At 43.1% G+C, this 10,207-nt stretch overlaps 1 long non-coding RNA gene across 1 annotated transcript; it reads right to left on the bottom strand.

The window, feature by feature from the left end:
* Positions 1-700: 700 nt before the first annotated feature.
* LOC117522297 lies at positions 701-3,330 on the bottom strand. Its single transcript, XR_004564192.1, has 3 exons — positions 3,103-3,330; positions 1,284-1,288; positions 701-712 (listed from the first exon to the last, which is right to left on the bottom strand). It is a non-coding gene; the product is annotated as an uncharacterized LOC117522297 (long non-coding RNA).
* Positions 3,331-10,207: the final 6,877 nt, after the last annotated feature.

The raw sequence follows: 10,207 nt of genomic DNA, 5'->3' as shown, positions 1-10,207 counted from the left end.
TATATCACAGTGTTATCGACCGCAGGATTTTAAAATTATCTATAGGTTTCCAAAGCCTGAGAGACCACACACGTGGAGATTAAAAAAAAAAAAAAAATCATACATCTGACAGGTTTAGTTGTACAGTGTGTGGTGTCAGCCACACGGTAAAAACAACATACACAAACAGATTTCACACACACATTCCCAGGTCAGACACCTCGCTTTTGGATTGGCTGCATGTCACATTTAGCTCCTCACGTCCTTCTGAGCAGATCAGAGCGCTCTTACAAACCACACACTGCAGGAATATCTGATAAGATTATATTTAGCGTCATCATGATTGTCGGGGCGTCCTTAAGATTGTCGGAAGGGGAAGATCGGGTCCGATATCGGTTCAGTCGATATCCAGTTCAGAGCTGCTTTCAGGTTTCTGTGCCCAGTTTCTTTTACCAGTCCCCTGAGGAGTGCAGTGTTGTCCACATAGGATGGTTCGTAATCTCTGCTGTATCCAGTCAGTCCCAAAAATGACAGCATCTCTTTCACTGTTTTCGGTCTTTTGTGATGCAGAATAGTTTCCAGCTGTCCGGAGGAAACTGATTAACCAGCAGCAGAGATTACTCTGCCCAGGAATGAAACCTGAGGTCTTGCCACTTGTAGTTTGGCCTTACTGACCTTAACACCTTTGTCTGCTAATGTTTGCAGGACGACGCGTGTAGCTTTCAAACAGGAGCTGTCTGATTCAGCTGCAATAAGGATGTCATCTACATACTGGACAAGGAGCACTCCAGAGGGCAGCTGTACATCTTTAATCAGCTGTTTGAGAGCAAGACTAAATAAACCTGGAGACAATACAAATCCTTGTGGTAGAGAAGTGTATGTGTATTGCTTTCACAAATATGTGAATGCAAAAAATCTTTGGAGTTGAACTGACAAAGGAACACAAAAGAACACATTTGACAGATCAATTACTGTGAAGAATTTATGTTTTGGTGTCAGCAATGACAAAGCTGTGTACGGATTAGGAACAGGGAGGCACTTTGTCTGAATGACGTCATTAATACGTCTCAAATTGTGCACCATGCGGTATTTGTCTGTTTTTGGTTTTGGAACAGGTAAAATAGGAGTGTTCCGTCTCGATCAAAACACCAGAGTCAATTAGCCCTTCAGTGGTGGTCTTTATGCCTTGTGCAGCCATGTCTGAAATGGGATACTGTGGAATCCAAACAGGTGGACCAGGTTTGACCTCAAACATATCAGGTGGTACATCAGTGTGTCCAACATCTGTTGGAGAGGTGGCCCACAATTTCTGAGGCATGCTGTCCAACAGAGGTTTGGTATTCTCATGGTCAGTTTGTTCGGCACCATGATGTCATTCCAAAAACTGTTTTTCCAAAAATACACTATCACGTAAGGACCAAGGAATGTAGTAGGCTTTCTGGGACAGTGAGTACTTGACTTGGTGCAACTGAGAGTTCTGCCAGTCCGTGGTTTCTTTTAGCCTCTTAGTCATGGGACCCAATTCTTTTGCTTGGTGTCCAGAATGCAATGCAAGTGAGACATGAGGGTAAGAAACATCAGAGAGTGCAAACCACTCATTTTGTTCTGCATCTAGTTCCACCACTGCAACAACACCTTCAGGACCGACAAACAACCCATCAGAGACAATGAACCACCGTGTCTGGTCAAGCTGCTCTTGAAATGCTTCTTTATACACAAGGTCGGTCTGCCTGGTGTAATTTAGGGTGACATGAAAAGGGTCTGGTGGAGGAACATAAGGTTGGAGAGACTTGATCCAGGGCTCCCACTTATGATAGAAAGTCAATATGCCTGTGGTCGTGGTAGATTCTGAACAAAGCAGTCCCCAATAGATCTCAGCATGTTCGTTGGGTATAGTGGGTGCAGTGTCAGGTTGCAGCAGCATCATCCCTCCATTGAGCTGTGAGTGGCAGGGCAACACTTTGCCATCTCTCAGAGTCACTATAGTCCCAGCCTCTGAACAGGACACTACCACACCACACTTTACCATGATGTCTCTTCCCAAAAGATTGACAGGACAGTGTGTTGATGCCAGAAACTGATGCATGAATTTCTGGCTTCCCATAGTCACTTGAACTGGCACAGTTTTTGGTATAGCCGCAGATTTCCCAGCGAACCCTGTGACCCTCACAGCAGTAGAGGATAGTGGAATACTGGAGTCAGCCTTGGTCAGCGTGGAGTAGGTCGCACCAGTGTCCACCATGAAATACACTTCCCTGTTGTTCACAGACACGGTCAGCATGGGAGGGGCTAAGGCTCCCTGTGTAGGATTCTCTAGGCCTCCCTATTGAGGAAACTGGCCTCCTTGTGGTGACCAGAAGGGATTGCCAGCTGATGGTGCCATGTCCTGTTGAGGTTGCTGTACATAATCCTGGTCAACTTGTGGGCAGTTCTTAGCCCAGTTTCCTGGTTGACCACAGTTGTAACAGACGCCTGGCTGTGGTCCACCCTGACCTGTCCGTCTTCCCCTCATAGAACCTCCTCGATCCCCACGTCCTGTTCGTGTGCGGAAACGGCCTCTACCCTTTCCACCTATTTTGATTCATGCCTGATGGCCATTGCTGTTGGCCGGTCCATGAAGGTGGTGGTACATAAGGTGGATATGGCTAGTTCTGTCCAGAGGCCCCAGCCACAGGTTGTGGCACTTGAGCCATCTGAAGCTGATCCGAACCATTGTTATCCTTTTTGCTGATTTTGGCTTCAGCTTCTTTGAGTTGCATTTTGAGCAACTTCAGTTCCATTTTTGTTTTCTCACTCTGATCCTCTGCTTGCCTTGCACTGAAATTTTTCAGGAAGTGTATTACATGTAATTTCCACCTATCCAACGGCATGACAGAAACCTCAGGTGTGTCATCCAATGTAGCCTTTACAGGAGCAGGGAGATCAGAAAACACAGCCTGTTTAAACAGGATCTGTGCACCAGCGTCACCTGCACCCGGATGTCGGCCAGTTAAGTCAATCCAGTGATTTACGGCTCTTTGTATGAATCCCTCAGGGGACTTCTTTTGGTGAGTAAGAGGCTGTGCCAGATGTTATATTGTAAGGGTATTTATCTCTGAGTGCAGCATAATACTCGCACCTTACATACTAAGTAACAAGTTTTCACTTTTGTCTTGTTCCTGGGTTAAAACCATAATTTCCCATTTCTTCACAACCAATCAAAAGAGAAAAGAGTGGTCTTGACCTCCAAACATTGGTTTTGTGGTCAGGACATTGAAATTGCAAATTAACCAGTTTTCACATTCACTGAGTGGTCACTACTAATTTCTGGAAAAGTGAAGTCCATTTATCAGAGTTGTGGTCATCATATTTTTTTTGGGATCATATCAAAAGTGTTCAAATATCATTTCAAACATAATACAATGTTGACAAAGCAATTATATTTATGAAAACCTTCCTCATTTGTACAGAGTGAGCAAGAACTTTCAAGAACAGGAGAGTAATCTACTGAGGTTTGAAGAATCTCCTTTGTTCATGAATATTTCACTCTTTAATCAAAGACCGACAGCATCCAGCAAAATGTGTGAAGCTTACAAAGCTTATTTTGGAATGCCAGTTGGAGACCAAGATAAGAACTGGGCACCTCACTTAGCTTCCAAACGCCAAAGTGGGAAGAATGCACCTGCTATTCCTTATCCTGACATTCCATCTTCCATTGCGCCAGTGCCACATAGTGCTGAGCTTCATATACCTTCACCTCCAGAAAGAAAACAACCATCAGAAGAAGAAAGCACTGAATCAGAGGATGGGGAGAACAGTGAAGTGGACTGTGACATTACAGATACAGTTTGTGAGAGGAATCCTTACTTCCCAAGTCAAGGAGATCTGAATGACCTCATCAGAGATCTTGGATTGACAAAGTCAAATGCTGAGCTTTTGATCTCAAGGCTGAAGGAGTGGGACTTGTTGGATGAAAGTGTGCAAGTAACAAGCCAAAGAAAACGTCACCAACTTTTCTCTAGCTTCTTTGCCAAGGAAGAGAGTTTGTGCTATTGTTGTGACATTTCAGGACTGTTCAATGCAACTGGAATTGAATGTAATTCAAATGAGTGGAGACTCTTCATTGATAGCTCATCCAGAAGCCTGAAGGCTGTGCTACTGCACAATGGGAACAAGTACGAGTATCCATCAATTCCTTTGGCTCATTCAGTCCATCTCAAGGAGGATTACAGTGTCAAATATCTGCTGGAAGCTTTGAACTATGATGAGTATGGATGGGGACTTCAAAATGGTGGCATTTTTGATGGGACTCCAGGGAGGTTTCACCAAGTTTCCCCGTTTTCTCTGCCTCCGGGACAGTAGAGACAGGACAGCACATTATCACCAAAAGCAATGGCCTGAAAGGACTGAATTCTCAGTTGGAAGCTGTAACATTAAACATGAACCATTGGTGGATCCTCACAAGGTTTTGTTCCCTCCTCCGCACATCAAAGTGGGTCTCATGAAACAATTTGTCACAGCACTTGACAAAGAGTCTGCAGCATTCAAGTATCTTCAAGACTTTTTCCCAAAGCTGTCAGAGGCAAAAGTGAAAGCTGGTGTTTTCATTGGACCACAAGTCAAGAAAATCATAGAGTGCCCTGAATTTCCAAAGAAACTGACAGCAAAGGAACATGAGGCATGGAAAAGTTTTGTTGATGTTGCCCATGGGTTTCTGGGCAACCACAAGGCTGACAATTATGTGGAACTGGTTGAGACTTTGGTGAGAAACTATGGCCAAATGGGCTGCAGGATGTCACTAAAGGTCCACATTCTGGATGCTCACCTTGACAACTTCAAGGACAACACGGGGGCATACTCAGAAAAACATGGGGAGAGCTCCCACCAAGACATAATGGACTTTGAACACAGATATCAGGGATTTTACAATGAAAACATGATGGGGGACTACATTTGGAGTCTGTCCTCATCTGTTAGGTGTATGAGATCTAACAACTCCTGTCTCTTGCTGTTTTCTGGAGGTATTTTTCTTCTTCGGTATCTCTGAGTATCTGTTTCTTGTCCTCCAGAGACAGCTCATTGATTCCTTCAGATTGTTTTTCTAGCCCTCTTCATGGTTTGTACACCTTTGGACCCTTTATTTTAACCACTCCAGAAACATGGGGTGGACTTCCACACTGGTTGACGTCCTCTTTGTCTGAGTCAATTTTGTATTGTTTCATGTGTTTGAGATGTTGCTTCTCTAATTTCTGATACATTTTTTTCATGTACTTTCTCCTCACGTTTATGTTTATTGTGTTGTCTTACTTGTCTGAGAAATTTATGCAAGTCAGGGTCAAACAAGTCTCCCCCGTAAGTTCCACCTTCCAGTCCTGTCAAGTCAAATCTGACATCATCACTGTCTGAATCCTCCTTCCTGCTTGTTTTTTCTTTTGGTTTCCCTTGGGCTGATGGACCCTGCGGAGTAGAGGATCTTATTGGCCCCTCAGGCCACCACCAATATCCCCATGGGGAGACGGTGGGGAGACCCAAACAAAATTGCAATTATAATATAACAGAGGACCAACGGATCAACAGATACTTGTTCTCTTTCAGTTTTTCTGAACCTAATTTTATTATAATGAATTATTTTACGCCTTATCCAGAATCGTTTTTGAGACATACGATCTTTTAAGACATGTGTCAGAGATCACACACTCCATGTTGTGAAAGTGTCATGACACAGACCCACAACAGGGGGGCGTTAATGAACGGACAATGGATAAGCCAAAAGTAACAATTTAATGTTGTGAATCGCACAACGACGTACAGACAATAACAATACGGTGGACTGTCAATTATACACCAGGTGACGTGTGGGCAGGCTCGATGATAGAAGACGCCTGGCGAGAGAAGAGCCGGATCCTACACAGCTTCCACCACCAACGGAGCTGAAGAACACCGGAGCCGCCAAGCCCTGTGCCCCAGGTGGCCGCTGTCTTCAGCAGTCAGACCCGGTACTGCTGGCAGAGAACAGAGACAGTCCTGATGAGTGTGAGTTCTGGTGATGAGTAGTGGATGAGTGACAGCTGGTACGGATGATGAGTGACAGCTGTCACTCCCGGTCGCTCCGACGCCCTCTCGTGCTTGAAGCCCGCACTTCAAGCAGGGCGCCATCTTGTGGTGGTGGGCCAGCAGTACCTCCTCTTCAGCGACCCACACAACACTCCACTTCGGGAAGAAACCCGAAGGTGCCTCTAATGAGGGATGAAACATCCTCCTTCCAAGATTGAACACCTGAGTTTCAGGATCACACATCGAATTTGGCACTTTTAGCTTTTTATGCGCCGCAAGGCGAGGCATATAGCATCCGGGTTGTCCATCCGTCAGTTCGTCTGTCTGTCCGTCCGTCCATCCGGCCGCAATTCGTTCGCGCAACGTAGCTTGGCTTGCTCACAAAAACTTCATATTTGGTGGGTACATGCCTTGGAGGAGTACTTCGCATGGGTTCAAAGGCCAGTGACCTTGACCTACTTTTCAAGGTCACCAGTGGTCACAACTGTCAAATCCTTCGCCGCAATGTAGCTTCGCACCTTATTGCTCGCAGAGACTTCATATTTGGTGGATACATGCCTTGGAGGAGTACTTCGCATGGGTTTGAAGGCCAGTGACCTTGACCTACTTTTCAAGGTCACCAGTGGTCACAACTGTCAAATCCTTTGCCGCAATGTAGCTTTGCACCTATTGCTCGCAGAAACTTCATATTTGGTGGGTACATGCCTTGGAGGAGTACGTCGCATGAGTTTGAAGGCCAGTGACCTTGACTGACTTTTCAAGGTCAACAATGGTCACAATTGTCAAATCCTTCGCTGCAATGTAGCTTCGCACCTACTGCTCGCAGAAACTTCATATTTGGTGAGTACATGCCTTGGAGGAGTAGTTCACATGGGTTCGAATGCCACTGACCTTGACCTACTTTTGAAGGTCACCAGTGATCACAACTGTCAGATCCTTCGCCGCAACATAGCTCAGCACCTATTGCTTGCAGAAACTTCATATTTCGTGGATACATGCCTTGGAGGAGTACTTCGCATGGGTTTGAAGGCCGGTGACCTTGACCTACTTTTCAAGGTCACCAGTGGTCACAACTGTCAAATCCTTTGCCGCAATGTAGCTTTGCACCTATTGCTCACAGAAACTTCATATTTGGTGGGTACATGCCTTGGAGGAGTACTTCGCATGGGTTCAAAGGCCAGTGACCTTGACCTACTTTTCAAGGTCACAACTGTCAAATCCTTCACCGCAATGTAGCTTTGCACCTACTGCTCGTAGAAACTTCTTATTTGGTGGGTACATACCTTGGACGAGTACTTCGCATGGGTTTGAAGGCCAGTGACCTTGACCTACTTTTCAAGGTCACCAATGGTTACAACTGTCAAATCCTTTGCCACAACGTAGCAAGGTCACCAGTGGTTGCATTTGTTTTGAAGAATGGCAACCGTGACTGGCTTTTTATGGTAAAATGGTAAATGGACTGCATTTATATAGCGCTTTTCCATCTGCATCAGACGCTCAAAGCGCTTTACATTTATGCCTCACATTCACCCCGATGTCAGGGGTGAATGTGGGATTATGGTCACTTTGTCACATCCTCTAAATAAATATTATGCCAATGTCAAATTTTTTCATTGTATATCCCAGTTTACATCAAACACATAAGGCTTCAACCAAATACCCACCCCATACAAGTACGTATTACTGCACTTTGCATGGAAAATAATACTGCGTGCGGGGCATTTCGTGATTAATGTCTCTAGTTGTTTTATGATCTAATCTGCTGTAAAATATACTTTAAGCGCGAGCGAGACGTCTGCCTTTCCTCAAACACCACAATTTTTGGAAATGGCCGATAGGACAGTTTTATTAAAAAGGTTTGTCCTTACCTTTGTGTCGGGTACCCGTTAAAGTGGTGTTTAGAGAAATTAGGATGCCTTTAAGTCCGGGAGATGTGTCCGTTGGTGTTCCTTAAAAGTTTTGACAAACAGAGATAAAAGCAGGTTAAATCAGAGAACATGGTAAAATTGTTTAATAAATTCTACTTGATGCCCACGTTGGGCACCAAGTTGTTGAGGAAAATAACCTTTTGTCAAAACACAGAAAATCTCAGGTTCCCCAGTAAATCCGAGGGCAGTGGAAAGTTAGAACAGACAACAATAATTTGAATTTAAGGTAAACCTACCAGGTTTATTAAAACAGCAGAGCAGATCAATCATCAAAAATCACTCATCTTTGTGCAAAAATGGCTTCAGAATGCATACACATTTTTTAGTAATGCTACAAAAGCCTATACCCACAGCAATGTGCAGCAAATGAACACTCTTCGAACTCAGAGCTCTTATCCTTTCAGTCCAGAAATCTGTTTGGGAGGGGTATCCAGTCTTACATGTCCTTGGTCTGAGTGCAAAAATGTACTCCATGGAACATTGTTATTAATCCTTAATCGTCTGACGTTGTGATGGAAACTGATCTGATAATCACCCTGAGCGCAGAGGTCACCAGTATGTACGCCCTCACATTGTCTTTGCAACAATGTGTAACTCATTAATTAATGTAGATCAGTGTTAAGGAGTAACTCTCTTCAGCTTGTTGTTACAGCTCCGCATGTCCACGAGTTCAGTTCACAGTGACGTTATTGTATTCTCCAGACACTTTCAAGGGTGGCTTCAGATAAGAAATAACTCAGCCATTGTTTTCCCTCTGGAAGCAGAACTCTTTCACACTGTCAAAGTATGAGAACACTCACATTTTACTGAATACAGCAAGCAGCAATTTTGAACAGTACAATCATTAAACTGCACATGATTGATCAGCATAGTTCAAACATGAATGTAATAAACCATTTGATTAAAAACAGAGGCAACAACAATATTATTTGCAGTACACATCTTGACCTAATGACCTTTGAACATATCATGGAACATCATGTCAGGCATTAGTCATGACTTTATTCAAAATGGTCAATGCCTGACATGTTTAAACCAACATGTTACAACCTACTTCTAAGCATATGTTATTTTATGAAAACCTTAAATTAAAACACTTTTACTGATTTGAGAGTCAGCACACCTGTCAGCAGTTCCACATGTTCAATATAATTCATCATAAGCACATATTTCAATCAATAATCAAACTGTATAATATTGTATCATTTCAAAACCATCATAAATCAATTAAACACCCATCAAAGCATAGGCATACACATTTTCATTCATTTGACATCATGATAAAACCCTTAAACACATTATGGCACAAGTATACACTCTATTCAATTTTATTCATTCCATACAATACCTAGTTCATTTGAACCAGCATGGTGTACATACTTCTAAACATTTTTTACTTTTTGAAAATAATGAACACAAAACCTTTTATTCAGTTTGGTAACTTTTAGCATTGTTAGCATGCAAAGCTAATTATGAGTAAAATAGCATATATTTACATTTATTCTTTACAATACTCCTAATGTTTTTGTTACCTATGAAAACATTACAATCGTATCATTCTGAAATCTTCTGCATCAAACTCCATTGTGTCAATGTTTACAATGTGCATGAGTGATAACAAGTGAGGTTGCTCATAAACTTTAAGTTTCTTAAATATTTATTCTGGCCACTCTTCAGGTATCTTTATAATTTTATTACTGGTAAATTTTAGAATTGATTTAGATGAGATATACTCATTATTCCACAGGAATGATCACAATTATCTGGGAACTACTTTTCGCGCAGGAATTCATCAAGCACGTCGGCCAACGGCGCATACTAACACAGAATATCCAGAAACTGGCTAGAAGTTCGGCCAAAACGAGAGTGTCCATTTTTGGCTTGTCATAAGCTAAGGTAGTGGCGCTCGTGAGAGTATAGCCAGTATCTGGCCACACTCAAACGATGGAGCCACGATGGACACGATGGAGTTTGCTGCGGAAGCGTGTAGAACGATACGATTGGAATGGTTTGATTACCATTTACAGTTGGCGATGAAAGACTTGGGTGTTAACGTCGTGTTAAAGTCAGAACAAGAAGCTGCACTGAAATAGATGTATCTGGGACAAAGACACTTTCTGTGTGTTGTCGCTCCAATTACAGCGTCACGGGGCTGGTTGTGGGGCTAAAATAAAACAAACCAGAGTCTGGAGCTTTGTTAATCATACGAGGATTGGTTTACTTCATCTTTCAGAACAAAACAGTAAAAAAAAAAAGTTGAAACAATA

Source organism: Thalassophryne amazonica, chromosome 12, assembly GCF_902500255.1.
Source record: "Thalassophryne amazonica chromosome 12, fThaAma1.1, whole genome shotgun sequence".
NCBI classification, from domain to species: Eukaryota; Metazoa; Chordata; class Actinopteri; order Batrachoidiformes; family Batrachoididae; genus Thalassophryne; species Thalassophryne amazonica.
Note: the sequence above shows the minus strand (reverse complement) of the source record. Positions and strands in the feature narration are given on the sequence as shown.